We start from the raw sequence: 18,702 nt of genomic DNA, 5'->3' as shown, positions 1-18,702 counted from the left end.
CTCCACCGTATTGCTTCCAGTTTGGCTAGCCCAATCTATGTGCATATTAAAGTCACCCATTATAACTGCTACACCTTTATTGCATGCACCCCTAATTTCCTGTTTGATGCCCTCCCCAACATCCCTATTACTGTTTGGAGGTCTGTACACAACTCCTACTAACGTTTTTTGCCCTTTGGTGTTCTGCAGCTCTACCCATATAGATTCCACATCATCCAAGCTAATGTCTTTCCTAACTATTGCATTAATCTCCTCTTTAACCAGCAATGCTACCCCACCTCCTTTTCCTTTTATTCTATCCTTCCTGAATGTTGAATACCCCTGAATGTTGAGTTCCCAGCCCTGATCATCCTGGAGCCACGTCTCCGTAATCCCAATCACATCATATTTGTTAACATCTATTTGCACAATTAATTCATCCACCTTATTGCGGATACTCCTTGCATTAAGACACAAAGCCTTCAGGCTTGTTTTATTAACACCCTTTGTCCTTTTAGAATTTTGCTGTACAGTGGCCCTTTTTGTTCTTTGCCTTGGGTTTCTCTGCCCTCCACTTTTCCTCATCTCCTTTCTGTCTTTTGCTTTTGGCTCCTTTTTGTTTCCCTCTGTCTCCCTGCATTGGTTCCCATCCCCCTGCCATATTAGTTTAAATCCTCCCCAACAGCACTAGCAAACACTCCCCCGAGGACATTGGTTCCAGTCCTGCCCAGGTGCAGACCGTCCGGTTTGTACTGGTCCCACCTCCCCCAGAACCGGTCCCAATGCCCCAGGAATTTGAATCCCTCCCTGCTGCACCACTGCTCAAGCCACGTATTCATCTGCGCTATCCTGCGATTCCTACTCTGACTATCACGTGGCACTGGTAGCAATCCCGAGATTACTACTTTTGAGGTCCTACTTTTTAATTTAGCTCCTAGCTCCTTAAATTCGTTTCGTAGGACCTCATCCCTTTTTTTGCCTATGTCGTTGGTACCAATGTGCACCACGACAGCTGGCTGTTCTCCCTCCCATTTCAGAATGTCCTGCACCCGCTCCGAGACATCCTTGACCCTTGCACCAGGGAGGCAACATACCATCCTGGAGTCTCGGTTGCGGCCGCAGAAACGCCTATCTATTCCCCTCACAATTGAATCCCCTATCACTATCGCTCTCCCACTCTTTTTCTTGCCCTCCTGTGCAGCAGAGCCAGCCACGGTGCCATGAACTTGGCTGCTGCTGCCCTCCCCTGATGAGTCATTCCCCTCAACAGTACCCAAAGCGGTGTATCTGTTTTGCAGGGGGATGACCGCAGGGGACCCCTGCACTACCTTCCTTGCTCTACTCTTCCTGCTGGTCTTCCATTCCCTATCTGGCTGTGGACCCTTTCCCTGCGGTAAGACCAACTCACTACACGTGATACTCACGTCATTCTCAGCATCGTGGATGCTCCAGAGTGAATCCACCCTCAGCTCCAATTCCGTAACGCGAACCGTCAGGAGCTGGAGGCGGATACACTTCCCGCACACGTAGTCGTCAGGGACACCGGAAGCGTCCCTGAGTTCCCACATGGTACAGGAGGAGCATAACACCCGACCGAGCTCTCCTGCCATGTCTTAACCCTTAGATACACTTAAACTGGTAATAACAATGTTAAAAGTTACTGACCAATATAAGAAGAAAAAGAAAAACTACTCACCAATCACCAGCCAATCACTTACCCCCTAGGCTGTGACGTCACCTTTGTTTTTTTGCCTTCTCCCTGTAGCTGCACCGGTACGCCTCTCGCCGACCCCGGACTCGCGCTGCTCCGAGCTCCCGCCTCCTCGACTGACTGCTCCGAGCTCCCGCTGGCCTTTATAGGCCTCTCGCCGACCCCGGACTCGCGCTGCTCCGAGCTCCCGCCTCCTCGACTGACTGCTCCGAGCTCCCGCTGGCCTTTATAGGCCTCTCACCGACCCCGGACTCGCGCTGCTCCGAGCTCCCGCCTCCTCGACTGACTGCTCCGAGCTCCCGCTGGCCTTTATAGGCCTCTCGCCGACCCCGGACTCGCGCTGCTCCGAGCTCCCGCCTCCTCGACTGACTGCTCCGAGCTCCCGCTGGCCTTTATAGGCCTCTCACCGACCCCGGACTCGCGCTGCTCCGAGCTCCCGCCTCCTCGACTGACTGCTCCGAGCTCCCGCTGGCCTTTATAGGCCTCTCGCCGACCCCGGACTCGCGCTGCTCCGAGCTCCCGCCTCCTCGACTGACTGCTCCGAGCTCCCGCTGGCCTTTATAGGCCTCTCGCCGACCCCGGACTCGCGCTGCTCCGAGCTCCCGCCTCCTCGACTGACTGCTCCGAGCTCCCGCTGGCCTTTATAGGCCTCTCGCCGACCCCGGACTCGCGCTGCTCCGAGCTCCCGCCTCCTCGACTGACTGCTCCGAGCTCCCGCTGGCCTTTATAGGCCTCTCGCCGACCCCGGACTCGCGCTGCTCCGAGCTCCCGCCTCCTCAAGCAGGGAAGTCTTGCTACAGCTATGCAGGGTATTGGTGAGGCCACACCTGGAATACTGCGTGCAGTTTTGGTTTCCATATTTACGAAAGGATATACTTGCTTTGGAGACAGTTCAGAGAAGGTTCACTAGGTTGATTCCGGGGATGAGAGGGTTGACTTATGAGGAAAGGTTGAGTAGATTGGGCCTCTACTCTTGGAATTCAGAAGAATGAGAGGTGATCTTATCGAAACGTATAAGATTATGAGGGGGCTTGACAAGGTGGATGCAGAGAGGATGTTTCCACTGAGGGGGTAGACTAGAACTAGAGGGCATGATCTTAGAAGAAGGGGCCGCCATTTAAAACTGAGATGAGGAGAAATTTCTTCTCTCAGAGGGTTGTAAATCTGGAATTCGCTGCCTCAGAGAGCTGTGGAAGCTGGGACATTGAATAAATTTAAGACAGAAATAGACAGTTTCTTAAACGATTAGGGGATAAGGGGATATGGGGAGTGGGCAGAGTGTTGTGTCCTTAGATGCTCTACTAATGACTCCACGAGGCAATGTGTTGTACTTGAACTGTAGTGACCTTAGTCCTTTATTTGTTAATTCCAGAGTGAGGATCACACCTGGTGGCCTGCCTTTTATACTAGGCCAGGCACACCTGTACAGGTAACCTACAAGTCTCCCACTGCTGTGCCCTCTGGTGGCACACCTTGTGATAGTACCAACAGTAGCCATGTAGGATACATGACATCACTCTCCCCTAAGCCTTTAGTGCAAATCGCCTCTGCATTGACTGTGGTCTGGGCTTAGCTCTATGTGGGCTCTATCTGATTGACCCTTGGCAGGTCGTTTCAATCTTGGGTGAGTGGTTGGTGCAGTAGAATGCTGCTGGTCGCTGTTTGTGTGTGTCCCTGACCACTCCACTCTCCGATCAGGGGCAGGGTATCGATATCGTTGCCGTTGCCCTGCTGAGATCGCTTGCTCTGCAGCTTGTGAGTATTGGCTGCTTGTGGCCACACTCCATGGCGCATAACTCTGGTCCCAGGGATGCAGGCTACAGCATTGGGTAGCTCACTGGACCTGTGTGCACCCAATGCATTGGCTGCATGCAGTTGAAATCCTACATCGCACAACTTTTCATTACTTATGATGGATAATCTGTAGTTCCAATCGCGATTGCGCGACTTTTCCTTGCTTATTGCACGTACACAACTCTGATCGTCAGCTACACATTTTGTCTCTAACTTACAGTGGCTATTACATTGCTCGAGTGTGTGGAACAATCCTTTTAATTGTAGTGGGTTGCAAGCCTCCTTTAAGAGAGCCTTGCTTGTTTTACCCCAATCCTCTTCTCCGTTTGGTGCCACTTGTTGCTCCATCAGCGCTGCACCTCATGGTCTGGCTGCGGCCATCTTTTTCTTCAGCTCCTCACCTCGTGGTTTGGGCACCATCTTTCCTCTATCCACGATGTCGACTGCCACCAAAGCTGGGAAGTCGTCTTTGGATCCGATTTTCTTCCTCTGGAGTCCTGCCACTGGAGCCTGGAAGGTGCATTCGGGTACTGTGCTGGTCTGCTCTCTGGTGCCGGGTCCACCCTCAAGTGGGGGCTTGCTTTGCCTCCAAACACGGAGGATGTCGATTGCTGGGAGGGGTTGAAGTCTTCCCACTTCCAATGGATCTTCTCCATCCACCTTCTTCCAAGCAGCGTTGGTCCATCACCTGCAACAATCCACAGAGGTAACAAAGAGTAGGAGTAAATGGGTACTTTTCAGAATGGCAGGCAGTGACTAGTGGGGTACCGCAAGGTTCTGTGCTGGGGCCCCAGCTGTTTACACTGTACATTAATGATTTAGATGAGGGGATTAAATGTAGTATCTCCAAATTTGCGGATGACACTAAGTTGGGTGGCAGTGTGAGCTGCGAGGAGGATGCTGTGAGGCTGCAGAGCGACTTGGATAGGTTAGGTGAGTGGGCAAATGCATGGCAGATGAAGTATAATGTGGATAAATGTGAGGTTATCCACTTTGGTGGTAAAAACAGAGAGACAGACTATTATCTGAATGGTGACAGATTAGGAAAAGGGGAGGTGCAAAGAGACCTGGGTGTCATGGTACATCAGTCATTGAAGGTTGGCATGCAGGTGCAGCAGGCGGTTAAGAAAGCAAATGGCATGTTGGCCTTCATAGCAAGGGGATTTGAGTACAGGGGCAGGGAGGTGTTGCTACAGTTGTACAGGGCATTGGTGAGGCCACACCTGGAGTATTGTGTACAGTTTTGGTCTCCTAACCTGAGGAAGGACATTCTTGCTATTGAGGGAGTGCAGCGAAGGTTCACCAGACTGATTCCCGGGATGGCGGGACTGACCTATCAAGAAAGACTGGATCAACTGGGCTTGTATTCACTGGAGTTCAGAAGAATGAGAGGGGACCTCATAGAAACATATAAAATTCTGACGGGGTTAGACAGGTTAGATGCAGGAAGAATGTTCCCAATGTTGGGGAAGTCCAGAACCAGGGGTCACAGTCTAAGGATAAGGGGTAAGCCATTTAGGACCGAGATGCGGAGGAACTTCTTCACCCAGAGAGTGGTGAACCTGTGGAATTCTCTACCACAGAAAGTTGTTGAGGCCAATTCACTAAATATATTCAAAAAGGAGTTAGATGAGGTCCTTACTGCTAGGGGGATCAAGGGGTATGGCGAGAAAGCAGGAATGGGGTACTGAAGTTGAATGTTCAGCCATGAACTCATTGAATGGCGGTGCAGGCTAGAAGGGCCGAATGGCCTACTCCTGCACCTATTTTCTATGTTTCTATGTTTCTATGCACCATGCCATCATGGAGTACCTTTACATTCGCACTACCAACGCCTGGGATAATTTCATCGGTGTAGGTGCGCAGCTTTGCCTGAACTGGGACCAACTTGAGTCGTTCAGCTTGATTGTCCCATAGCCTCTCAAAGGCTTCTTGATTCATTACTGACTGGCTCGCCCCCGTGTCCACTTCCATGAAGACTGGAAAGCCATCGATCTCGACTTCCATCTTCAGCGGGGAACAGTCGGTGGTGCAGGTAAACATGCTCTATACCTCATCGTGGGGCTGAGCTGCCTCTCTGCCTATGGTTTCATAATCCGCGCTGGATTCATGGCCATCTACAGACTCTTCATCAACACAGTGAGTCATATTTCTCTTATACATTTGCTGGAGGTGGCCCTTTGTGCTGCAGCCTTTGCATGCTTAGTCTTTAAAGTAGCACTGGTGAGCCCTGATTGATTCCTCCACAACGCCAGCATGGAGCTACTCGATTAGCCCCCCTCGGCGGACTCTGAGTTAAGGGACTCAGGGGCCTGTTCTCTCTTCCCTGAGAGGGTTCACGCACTACAGTCCAGCCTCTAAACGGCGCCACTCTGTGCGCAGTACCTGCCGGGTTTGAGTCCTGAGGGTGAGTCATCTGCCTAGAGCTGCAGGACAAGGTCATGAATGCCTGGCTCACAGAGATGGCCTTCTGCAGTGTGACTGTGGTATCCGCCGACAGTAGCTTGTGAAGAAGGCCCTCATGGCCAATTCCAATGACAAAAATGTCCCGCAGCACTTCATTGAGGTGGTTGCCGAACTCGCACGGTGCCGTCAGCCTCCTGAGGTCTGCGGCGTATTTCGCGATTTCCTGGCCTTCGAGCCGTCGTGGGTATAGAACCGGTGTCTGGCTGTGAGGATGCTCTCCTTGGGCTTGAGTTGCTCTTGGATCAGGGTTATGAGCTCCTTGTATGTCTTGGTTGTTGTCTTCGCTGGTGCCAGAAAGCCCCTGACGAGGCCATAGACGGTGGGCCCACAACTGGTTAGCAGGATAGCTCTGCGCTTATCAGCCAGTGTGGTCAGGTCGTCTCCTGTCAGGTCATTTGCTGTAAAGAAATAGTCGAGCCTCTCCACAAAGGCATCCCAATCATTACCATCGGCGAACTGCTGCAACGTACCAAGGGTAGCCATTTTCGCATGCAATTTCGTAATCTCGTCGCCAATTGTTGTGTCCTTAGATGCTCTACTAATGACTCCACGAGGCAATGTGTTGTACTTGAACTGTAGCGACCTTAGTCCTTTATTAGTTAACTCCAGAGTGAGGATCACACCTGGTGGCCTGCCTTTTATACTAGGCCAGGCATACCTGTACAGGTAACCTACAAGTCTCCGACTGCTGTGCCCTCTGGTGGCACACCTTGTGATAGTACCAACAGTAGCCATGTAGGATACATGACACAGAGAAGTGGAGCTGAGTCCTGTAAAGTCCTGTCCCCTCAGTACAGATTCACACGAGGCATGTAGTGAAGTCAAGGTCACTCTGGACCTGCACCTTTATTTCAAAGCTCTGGAATGCTGCACTTGCCTGAGACCTGTCCTGATATACCTGTCTCTTGCATGTGCACCCCTGGTGGGAAGGTATGCTGGTGGTTACAGGTCATATCTTTTTACAGTCATGTATAGCATGTTAGGATACAGTTATATATAATAATGTAAGATACATGACATCACCCTCCCCCAAGGTCTTATGTCTTTATAGTTTCAGTCTCTCAGGTGGTCTACGCTCTCGCATGGAGCATCTGAGTTGTGGTTCAGTTGTTTGCCTTGGTGTCTGTTTTTCTTTGGGTGTGGTTGCTGGTATCTCACCTGGGCTATCTGTTTCGATTGGTGTGATTGTTGTTGACTCGCCTGGGCTGTCTGTTGGGATTGCCCTTTCCTCAGGTTGTTCCCTCTGTCTGTCCACCAGGTGTGGTGCGAGTTCCACATTGTAGTCTGCCTCTGGTTCCGCAGTGTTGTTGGTAAATCTGCTTTTGACTTGGTCTACATGCCTCTGGCAGATTTTGCCATTGTCCATTTGTATACCAGTATCCTGTTTCCTTCCTTGCCCGTTACTGTCCCTGCAAGCCATTTTGGACCCTGCCATAGTTTAGTACAAACACTTTGTCCCCTATCTCATTCATCTCCCCCTTGAATTTCTGTCATGGTACTCAGTCAGCTTACGGCCCTTTGCCTCAACGATTTCGTGCATGTCTGGGAGGATTAATAAGAGCCTTGTTTTTAAAGTCCTTTTCATCAACAGTTGCGCGGGGGGGATCCCAGTCAGTGAGTGTGGACGAGATCTGTATGCCAGCAGCAGTCGCGACAGGCGACCCTGCAGCGTGGGACCTTGGATTTTAAGCATGCCTTGTTTAATGATTTGCACTGCTCTCTCCGCCTGGCCGTTGGAGGCCGGCTTGAACAGTGCCATCTTGACGTGATTTATGCCGTGGTCAATTATAAAGTCTTGGAATTCTGCGCTGGTGAGGCACGGACCATTGTCACTGACCAATATGTCAGGGATTCCATGCATTGCAAACATGGTTGCGAGGCTCTCCACAGTGGTGGAGGTTGTGCTCGAGTTTAAAATGGTGCATTCGATCCACTTTGAAAATGCATCTACAACTACGAGGAACATTTTGCCCATGAATGGCCCCGCATAGACCACGGTTTGGTAGGCCAGGGCCAGGGGCTCAGTGGAGCCTCCCTGGAGGCATTGCTGAGTTGGGCACAAATGGTGCACCTTCAGACGCAGAGCTCCAAGTCCGCATCAATACCAGGCCACCAGACGTGGGATCTGGCTATGGCCTTCATGAGAACAATCACCGGGTGCTCGCGGTGGAGCTCCCGGACAAATGCCTCTCTGCCTCGCAGAGGCATGACTACTCGGCTGCCCCACATCAGGCAGTCTGCTTGTAGTGATAGCTCATGCATGCGCCTGTGAAAGGGTTTTAATTCCTCGGGGCAGGCATCGCGTGCCTCTGCCCAGTCACCGGTTAGGACACATCTTTTTACTAAGGATAACTGTCATGTCTCTTACATTATTAAATATAACTGTATCTTAACATGCTATACATGATTGTAATAAGATATGACCTGTAACCACCAGCATACCTTACCACCAGGGGTGCACTTGCAAGAGACAGGTATATAAGGACAGGTCTCAGGCAAGTGCAGCATTCCAGAGCTGTGAAATAAAGGTGCAGGTCCAGAGTGACCTTGACTTCATTACATGCCTCGTGTGAATCTGTACTGAGGGGACAGGACTTTACAGTGGCGACGGGTTATGGGATTACAGAATTCACAGAATGGCGAACAACGGATCAGATGAAAAGTACAATGCGGGAGACAATTGGGAAGACTTTTTTGAAAGGCTCCAGCAAAGCTTTGTGACCAAAGACTGGTTAGGCGACGATAAGGCAGACAAGAGAAGAGCCCATCTCTTGACCAGCTGTGGCTCGAAAACATACGCTTTAATGAAGGATTTGTTGGCACCCAAGAAACCAGCAAGCAAGTCGTTTGAAGAATTGAGCACACTGGTAAGAGACCACCTGAAGCCAGCGAGCAGCCTACACATGGCCAGACACAGGTTCTACAACTACAGGTGCTGTGTGGGCCAGAGCATACCCGACTTCGTGGCGGAACTTCGGAGGTTGGCTAGTTTATGTGAGTTCTCCAATGAACTGAGGAGAGAAATGCTGAGAGACTTTTTCATTGAAGGAATAGGCCACGCAGGCATATTCGGAAAGCTCATAGAGACTGAGAACCTGACCTTAGAGGCAGCAGCACTGGTTGCACAGACATTCTTGGTAGGGGAAGAAGAAACGAGGTTGATTTACAGTGCAGGTACAACAACTAACGAAATATTGGAACAAGAAGTTCACAGCACTAAACAAGCTGCTACCCCCACACACAGACAAAACCGTGAGAACAGGTTCTCGACAACAGGCAGAAGCCATCAAGGGCCACAGGAACGGCCGTTCACACCTCATCAACCCACAATGCGAGCAATCAACTACAAACTGAGAGAAGCTCAAGAGAGATCAGCCAGACGCAACTCATTCTTTGGAAACTCTGAAAAATGGAACAGGTCTGTGCTGGAGGTGTGGGGGTGGGCACTCGGCAAGGGGATGTCGATTTCAGCAGACTGTTTGCAGAAATTGTGAATATACAGGGCATTTGGCCCGCATGTGCAAAGAAACGGCAGCTCGGCTGGTATACGAATCGGATGGGTCGGAAAGCGGACCAGAAGATGGTGGGGACAGTACCCGGGACACCGGTGTACAGCGGGTCAACACGATCAATGGCCGCTGCTCCTACAACAGGACGCCTCCTATAATGATAATAATATTAAATAACAAACAGACAGCAGCTATTGGAAAGTCCTGGCCAAGACCAAGAGAGCTCTTGCTGGTCTCAGGAATATACTTATCCTTAATGTCCAGAGTTGTTCTTTTAAAGGTCTTCCATTTGTTGTCTTCTGAAATGTTGAGAAACATTCTCCTTCAATCTACTTATTTTAATTCTTCCCTCGTCTCTTTGAATTTAGTCCCCTTGGGTTTATAAACCAGGCTGTTGCTCTTTGGTATAATTGTGTCCCAAATCATGTTAAACTTCTGTGGTCATTGTCTCTTGGTGGTGGAACATAGGGACAGAAGTAGGTCATTCGTCACCTTGAGCCTGTTCCACCATTCAATGAGATAATGGTTGCTCTGCATTCTAACTCCATGGGACTCAATTTTCCCCAGTTATCTGCGCCATTTTTTTGGCGTGCACTGCTTTTTTTGCCGTAAATTAAAATATCCAAGTTTTCCCAAAGTTTCTGCACCGGCGTAACTCGGCTAGGTGCGATTTTTTTAGGTTAGTATTTTTTTGCATCATAGGGGGTGTAATCTGATTCTGCACCAGTTTTTCACATTTAAGCAAGTTTGGCCAACTTACATTTTTCCTAGGATGGCATATGTGACTACTCTCAAAAAACCTTCTGGGCACTTAAGAAAAACCAGTGCACATTAAAAAAATCGGTGCAGAAAGACACCATTGCTTTTAGGCGAAGTTTTGAAGGGAGTCAAGAAGACAAAGAATATGCATCATGATGGTTAATTTTTTCAAAGTCAAAAGGGAGAAAATGGAAGTATAATACAATTCTTTAATTTTTGATTTTTTTCAAAGTACTACCCCACCACCGAACGTCTCCTCACCAGGCTCGAGGGCCGGAGTGTTGGCTGGCAGAATCGCTCCTTCGCCCGGACACAGAGGTTCGGGGCTCAACTTCAAAAGATGCCCAGGGGGATGGGGGGAGGGGGGTAGAGTTGGGGTGGATGCTAAACTGAAGGGATGAGAACCCTTAGAAATACAGCACCTTCAAAAGAAGCCCTGGGTGGGGGGGTTGGGGTGGAAGCCGAACTGAAGCAATGAGAACTCTTAGACATACAGCCCGGAGGGGAGGGGTGGGGGGATGGGTGGTGGATGCCGAGCCCCTCTGTCTGGGCAAGGAAGTGATTCTGCCGGCCAACCCTCGAGCCTGGTGAAGAGACGTTCGATCAGTGGCGGGGTGGTACTTTGAAAAAAATCAAAAATTAAAGAATTGCATTACACTTCGTTGCCCCAAATATCTTCATTGAATGCCTAGTTTCCCATTCTAAGCAAGCGTATTGCACAGATCAGGGTGTGGTCCGTACTAGGGCGTCGACCTTGGGGACAGAGAGAGAGGAAAGAAGGTTTGAGTGCTTTGTCCTGCTGTTTTGAGCTTCTTGCAAAGCTACAATCTAATTATGGGGGCAATATTGACAATGCCATACCACATGCCATACCTCATGCCTTCTGCATGATGGTGTTGCAGAGGAGACGATTGATTAGACATCATCACATGAGGAACCTCAGAGCACATAGAATGATGGGCAGGAGGCCTTACCCACATCGGGTATATTGAGACAGAAGTTCATACCTGCATCTGAGTGATGCAGACTGTGTGAGAAGGCTGTGTTTCTGCAAAGAAGTTGTAACCGAGATTTGTAAGTTAGTAAAAGCAGACCTGTACCCCAGAAGCGTTAGGAGAACTGCTTTGTCAGTTGAAGTAAAGGTCACATTTACAATTGCAATTTCAGTGAATAAATAAAAAGATTACTGTCATGTATCCTACGTGGCTACTGTTGGTACTATCTTAAGGTGTGCCACCAGAGGGCACAGCAGTGGGAGACTCGTAGGTTACCTGTCCAGGTGTGTCTGGCCTAGTATAAAAGGCAGGCCACCAGGTGTGATCTTCACTCTGGAGTTAACTAATAAAGGACTAAGGTCACTACAGTTCAAGTACAAAACACTGCCTTGTGGAGTCATTGTTAGAGCATCTAAGGACACAACAATTGGCGACGAGATTACGAACTTTCACGCGGAAATGGCTACCCTTGGTACTTTGCGGCAGTTCACAGATGGTGATGATTGGGACGCCTTTGTGGAGAGGCTAGAACACAGTTTTACAGCAAATGACCCAGCTGCACTGGCTGATAAGCGTCGCGCTCTCCTACTAACCAGTTGTGGGCCCAACGTCTATGGCCTCGTCAGGGACTTGCGGGCACCAGCGAAGACAACAACCAAGACGTACAAGGAGCTCGTAACACTGATCCAGGAGCAACTCAATCCCAAGGAGAGCATCCTCACAGCTAGACACCAGTTCTATACCCACCAACGGCCCGAAGGCCAGGAAGTTGCAAACAATGCCGCCAACCTCAGGAGGCTGGCGGCCCCGTGTGAGTTCGGCAACCACCTCAACGAAGCACTGCGGGACATTTTTGTAATTGGAATCGGCCATAAGGGCCTTCTTCACAAGCTACTGTTGGCGGATACCACAGTCACACTGCAGAAGGCCATCTCTGTGAGCCAGTCATTCATGACCTCGACCTGCAGCTCCAGGCAGATGACTCACCCTCAGGACTCAAACCCGGCAGGTATTGTGCACAGAGTGGCACCGTTTAGAGGCTGGACTGTAGAGCGCGAATCCTCTCAGGGAAGAGAGAACATGCCCCCCGAGTCCCTTAACTCAGAGTCCGCCGAGGGGGGCTGATCGAGTAGCACTATGCTGGCGTTGCAGAGGGAAGCACAGAGCTCACCAGTACTGTTTCAAAGACTATGTTTGCAAAGGCAGCAGCACAAAGGGCCACCTCCAGTGAATGTGTAAGAGAAATGTGACTCACTGTGTCGATGAGGAGTCCGCAGATGTCCATGAATCCAGCGTGGATTATGAATTGTTAGACAGAGAGGCAGCCCAGTCCCGCGGGGAGGTACACAGCATGTTTACCTGCACTACTCAGTGCACCCCGCTGAAGATGGAAGTCAAGATAGAGGGCAGCCCAGTTTTTATGGAAGTGGACCCGGGGCGAGCCAGTCAGTGATGAATCAAGGAGCCTTAGAGAGGCTATGGGGCAATCCGGCTGAACGACCCGAGTTAGCCGCAGTTCAGGCAAAGCTGCGCACCTACACTAATGAAATCATTCCAGTTGTTGGTAATGTGAATGTAAAGGTACTCCAAGATGGCGCAGTGCTCAAGTTACCACTGTGGATTGTTGCAGGCGATGGACCAACACTGCTCAGCAGAAGGTGGATGGAGAAGGTACATTGGAAGTAGGAAGACTTCACCCCTCCAGCGATCGAAGCCCTCTGCACTCAGAGGCAAAGCAAGCCCTCACCTGAGGGTGGATCCAACACCAGAGAGCAGACCAGCACAGCACCCGAGACACAGACCGCTCAGCACGACTGCGTGGAGATGATCCAGCTGAGACAACCCGAACACACCTTCCAGGCTCCAGTGGCAGGACTTAGGAGGGAGAAAAGCGGATCCAGCAGTGACTTCCCAACTGCGGAGGCAGAACCCGGGGAGAAGAGGATCACCACAGTCAACATCGTGGACGAGAAAAATATGGTGCCCGCACCACGAGGTGATACGCTGAAGACAAAGATGGCCGTGGCCAGACCACGAGGTGTATCGCTGATGGAGCAACACGTGGTACCAAACGGAGAAGCGGATTGGGGTAAAGCAAGCAAGGCTCTCTTAAAGGAGGCCAGCAACCCACTACAATTAAATGGACAGTTCCACACATTTAAGCAATATAACAGTAATTGTAAGTTATAGAGACTAAATGTGTAACAGATAATCGGAATTGTATACATGCAACCAGCGAGGAAAAGTCGCGGGATTATGTAAAATGTATAATTGATGATCTGAACTGTGTATATGCAACTAGCGAGGAAAAATCACGTGATCGTGATCGGACCCCTAGAGTGTCCATCATAAGTAGGGAAAAGCTGTGCGATGCAGGATTCCCACTGCACGCAGCCAATGCAGTGGGTAGACACCCATCGGGTGCACACAGGTCCAGCGAGTTACCCAATGCTGTCGCCTGCGTCCCGGGGACCAGAGTCAGGCACCACGAAGTGTGGCCACCAAGCAGCAAGCGACCTCAGCAAGGCAACAGCAATGGTAGTGATACCATGCCCTGGGTCAGCTCCATCTCTCAGGCACCCGATGGCACCAACGGCCACGAGCCTGAAGGAGCAGACTGCACCAAGACCATACTCCTCGATGTAGGGTCATCCGCCACTCTTTCCTCAGAGGAAACGAGCACCAGCCAGGATTTCAAACCAAGCTACGCGCAGGCCAGCGAGTCAGCATGCGCAGAGAGGGGGCCATTGTTTTTTCATTAGGCTCCACCCCCCGAAGCGAAAGGACAGGCTGCACGGCGCCAATTTCAAAAATTAGAATAGGGAAACTTGCAAGTTTTTTTTTTGGAGTAGTCGGGGCCAAAAAAAACGGGCGTAACTCTTGAAATATGCCAAAAAACGGCATTGGGGAAAATTGAGCCCCAAATATTTGCCTTTGGCCCATATCCCTTAATACCTTTAGCTAACAAAAAGTTGTAGTTGGTGCTACAACTTCCATCTCCTGTACATTGTTTGGGTCAATTATGAATACCAGGTGCAGATGAGCACCACCTTTTGTAGTTTTCTTTACACACTGAAACATGAACATCCATGCATTATATTGAACAACTCTGACTCTAAACCACTTGGGTTTTCCCAATTTATGTTGGGTTGACTGAAGTCTCCCATTAATATAAAAACAGAAAATGCTGGCAGACACTCAGCAGGTCAGGCAACCTCTGTGGTGTTAATGTTTCAGGTCGATGACCTTTCATCAGATGTGGAAGAAGTTACATTTTTAACAGTTAACTTATGAGGACAGGTTGCATTGACTAAGCTTGTACATCCTTGAATAAAGAAGATTATGGGGTGATATAATTGACATGTTTTAGATGAGTAAAGGATTTAATACAGTAGGTAGAGATGTAAAGTCCTGTCCCCTCAGTACAGATTCACACAAGGCATGTAGTGAAGTCAAGGTCACTCTGGACCTGCACCTTTATTTCACAGCTCTGGAATGCTGCACTTGCCTGAGACCTGCCCTTATATACCTGTCTCTTGCAAGTGCACCCCTGGTGGTAAGGCCATATCTTATTACAGTCATGTATAGCATGTTAGGATACAGTTATATATAATAATGTAAGATACATGACAAGAGAGAAACTATTTCCTCTGGTAGGAGAGTCCAGAATAAGTGTTGCTGGTGGTTCAGTGGGTAACACTCTTGCCTCTGGGTCAGAAGCTTGTAGGCTCAAGAGCCACTTCAGGGAACCCTGCGGAACCCAACTGGAAACAGCCTTCCAGTCACAAAATTAGAAGAAGAGCAGGGAAGTTATCCTAGAATTCATATATAAGCATTTTAATATATCTTTCTTCTTTCATATTTCCCAGTGCCAGGATTTTCCTGGACTCCTGTACATATATGTCCCTCAGGGTTACTGGATTACCATGTCCATTCCCACCTGTTTACCTTCTACCCTGCAATTCAATTGATTTGGGATCTGTTTATCGCCCTCCCCATCCTCTACCTAATTAGTTTAAATCATTTTCAATTGCTCATCATTGTTCCTTGCAAGTCTCTTTGTTCCTATTTGATTAAATTGCAGCTATCGCTCCTGCACCAGTTCTTTTTAAATTGGTGGAATTGTTGCTTTGACACCAGGCTGCTAGCCATTTATTTTGAAGTTCATCATAAGAACATAAGAACATAAGAAGTAGGAACAGGAGTAGGCCATCTAACCCCTCGAGCCTGCTCCGCCACTCAACAAGATCATGGCTGATCTGGCCGTGGACTCAGCTCCACTTACCCGCCCGCTCCCCATAACCCTTAATTCCCTTATTGATTAAAAATCTATCTATCTGTGATTTGAATACATTCAATGAGCTAGCCTCAAGGTCTTGTCATTCCAACACATGTGGCTATCCATTTCCCTGAGCAAATAATTCCCAACAGCCACAATCTCTCTGTGACCCACACACTGCATCCGACTTGTCTCCTCTGATATTTTGGTTGCCTTTGCTTCAGGGCCTTGTTATTGTCTGAGAATTGGACAGTGCTTGTAATCTAGTCATTATTGAAATCTCTTTGCATGCTTTAGAAACATAGAAACATAGAAAATAGGTGCAGGAGTAGGCCATTCGGCCCTTCTAGCCTGCACCGCCATTCAATGAGTTCATGGCTGAACATGTAACTTCAGTACCCCATTCCTGCTTTCTCACCATACCCCTTGATTCCCCGAGTAGTAAGGACTTCATCTAACTCCTTTTTGAATATATTTAGTGAATTGGCCTCAACAACTTTCTGTGGTAGAGAATTCCACAGGTTCACCACTCTCTGGGTGAAGAAATTCCTCCTCATCTCAGTCCTAAATGGCTTCCCCCTTATCCTTAGACTGTGTCCCCTGGTTCTGGACTTCCCCAACATTGGGAACATTCTTCCTGCATCTAACCTGTCTAACCCCGTCAGAATTTTAAACGTTTCTATGAGGTCCCCTCTCATTCTTCTGAACTCCAGTGAATACAAGCCCAGTTGATACAGTCTTTCTTGATAGGTCAGTCCCGCCATCCCGGGAATCAGTCTGGTGAACCTTCGCTGCACTCCCTCAATAGCAAGAATGTCCTTCCTCAGGTTAGGAGACCAAAGCTGTACACAATACTCCAGGTGTGGCCTCACCAAGGCCCTGTACAATTGTAGCAACACCTCCCTGCCCTTGTACTCAAATCCCCTCGCTATGAAGGCCAACATGCCATTTGCTTTCTTAACCGCCTGCTGTACCTGCATGCCAACCTTCAATGACTGATGTACCATGACACCCAGGTCTCGTTGCACCTCTCCTTTTCCTAATCTGTCACCATTCAGATAATAGTCTGTCTCTCTGTTTTTACCACCAAAGTGGATAACCTCACATTTATCCACATTATACTTCATCTGCCATGCATTTGCCCACTCACCTAACCTATCCAAGTCGCTCTGCAGCCTCATAGAATCCTCCTTGCAGCTCACACTGCCACCCAACTTAGTGTCATCCGCAAATTTGGAGATACTACATTTAATCCCCTCGTCTAAATCATTAATGTACAGTGTAAACAGCTGGGGCCCCAGCACAGAACCTTGCGGTACCCCACTAGTCACTGCCTGCCATTCTGAAAAGTCCCCATTTACTCCTACTCTTTGCTTCCTGTCTGACAACCAGTTCTCAATCCATGTCAGCACACTACCCCCAATCCCATGTGCTTTAACTTTGCACATTAATCTCTTGTGTGGGACCTTGTCGAAAGCCTTCTGAAAGTCCAAATATACCACATCGACTGGTTCTCCCTTGTCCACTCTACTGGAAACATCCTCAAAAAATTCCAGAAGATTTGTCAAGCATGATTTCCCTTTCACAAATCCATGCTGACTTGGACCTATCATATTACCTCTTTCCAAATGCACTGCGATGACATCCTTAATAATTGATTCCATCATTTTACCCACTACCGATGTCAGGCTGACCGGTCTGTAATTCCCTGTTTTCTCTCTCCCTCCTTTTTTAAAAAGTGGGGTTACATTGGCTACCCTCCACTCCATAGGAACTGACCCAGAGTCAATGGAATGTTGGAAAATGACTGTCAAATGCATCCACTATTTCCAAGGCCACCTCCTTAAGTACTCTGGGATGCAGTCCATCAGGCCCTGGGGATTTATCGGCCTTCAATCCCATCAATTTCCCCAACACAATTTCCCGACTAATAAGGATTTCCCTCAGTTCCTCCTCCTTACTGGACCCTCCGACCCCTTTTATATCTGGAAGGTTGTTTGTGTCCTCCTCAGTGAATACCGAACCAAAGTACTTGTTCAATTGGTCCGCCATTTCTTTGTTCCCCGTTATGACTTCCCCTGATTCTGACTGCAGGGGACCTACGTTTGTCTTTACTAACCTTTTTCTCTTTACATATCTATAGAAACTTTTGCAATCCGTCTTAATGTTCCCTGCAAGCTTCTTCTCGTACTCCATTTTCCCTGCCCTAATCAAACCCTTTGTCCTCCTCTGCTGAGTTCTAAATTTCTCCCAGTCCCCGGGTTCTCTGCTATTTCTGGCCAATTTTTATGCCACTTCCTTGGCTTTAATGCTATCCCTGATTTCCCTTGATAGCCACGGTTGAGCCACCTTCCCTTTTTTATTTTTACGACAGACAGGAATGTACAATTGTTGTAGTTCATCCATGCGGTCTCTAAATGTCTGCCATTGCCCATCCACAGTCAACCCCTTCAGTATCATTCGCCAATCTATCCTAGCCAATTCACGCCTCATACCTTCAAAGTTACCCTTCTTTAAGTTCTGGACCATGGTCTCTGAATTTACTGTTTCATTCTCCATCCTAATGCAGAATTCCACCATATTATGGTCACTCTTCCCCAAGGGGCCTCGCACAACGAGATTGCTAATTAATCCTCTCTCATTACACAACACCCAGTCTAAGATGGCCTCCCCCCTAGTTGGTTCCTCGACATATTGGTCTAAAAAACCATCCCTTATGCACTCCAGGAAATCCTCCTCTACCGTATTGCTTCCAGTTTGGTTAACCCAATCTATGTGCATATTAAAGTCACCCATTATAACTGCTGCACCTTTATTGCACGCACCCCTAATTTCATGTTTGATGCCCTCCCCAACATCACTACTACTGTTTGGAGGTCTGTACACAACTCCCACTAACGTTTTTTGTCCTTTGGTATTCTGCAGCTCTACCCATATAGATTCCACATCATCCAAGCTAATGTCCTTCCGAACTATTGCCTTAATTTGCTCCTTAACCAGCAATGCTACCCCACCTCCTTTTCCTTTTATTCTATCTTTCCTGAATGTTGAATACCCCTGGATGTTGAGTTCCCAGCCCTGATCATCCTGGAGCCACGTCTCCGTAATCCCAATCACATCATATTTGTTAACATCTATTTGCACAGTTAATTCATCCACTTTATTGTGGATACTCCTTGCATTAAGACACAAAGCCTTCAGGCTTGTTCT

The sequence above is a fragment of the Pristiophorus japonicus genome, chromosome 7 (genome assembly GCF_044704955.1).
Source record: "Pristiophorus japonicus isolate sPriJap1 chromosome 7, sPriJap1.hap1, whole genome shotgun sequence".
In the NCBI taxonomy this organism is placed as follows: Eukaryota; Metazoa; Chordata; class Chondrichthyes; family Pristiophoridae; genus Pristiophorus; species Pristiophorus japonicus.
This window is presented reverse-complemented; position numbering follows the sequence as displayed.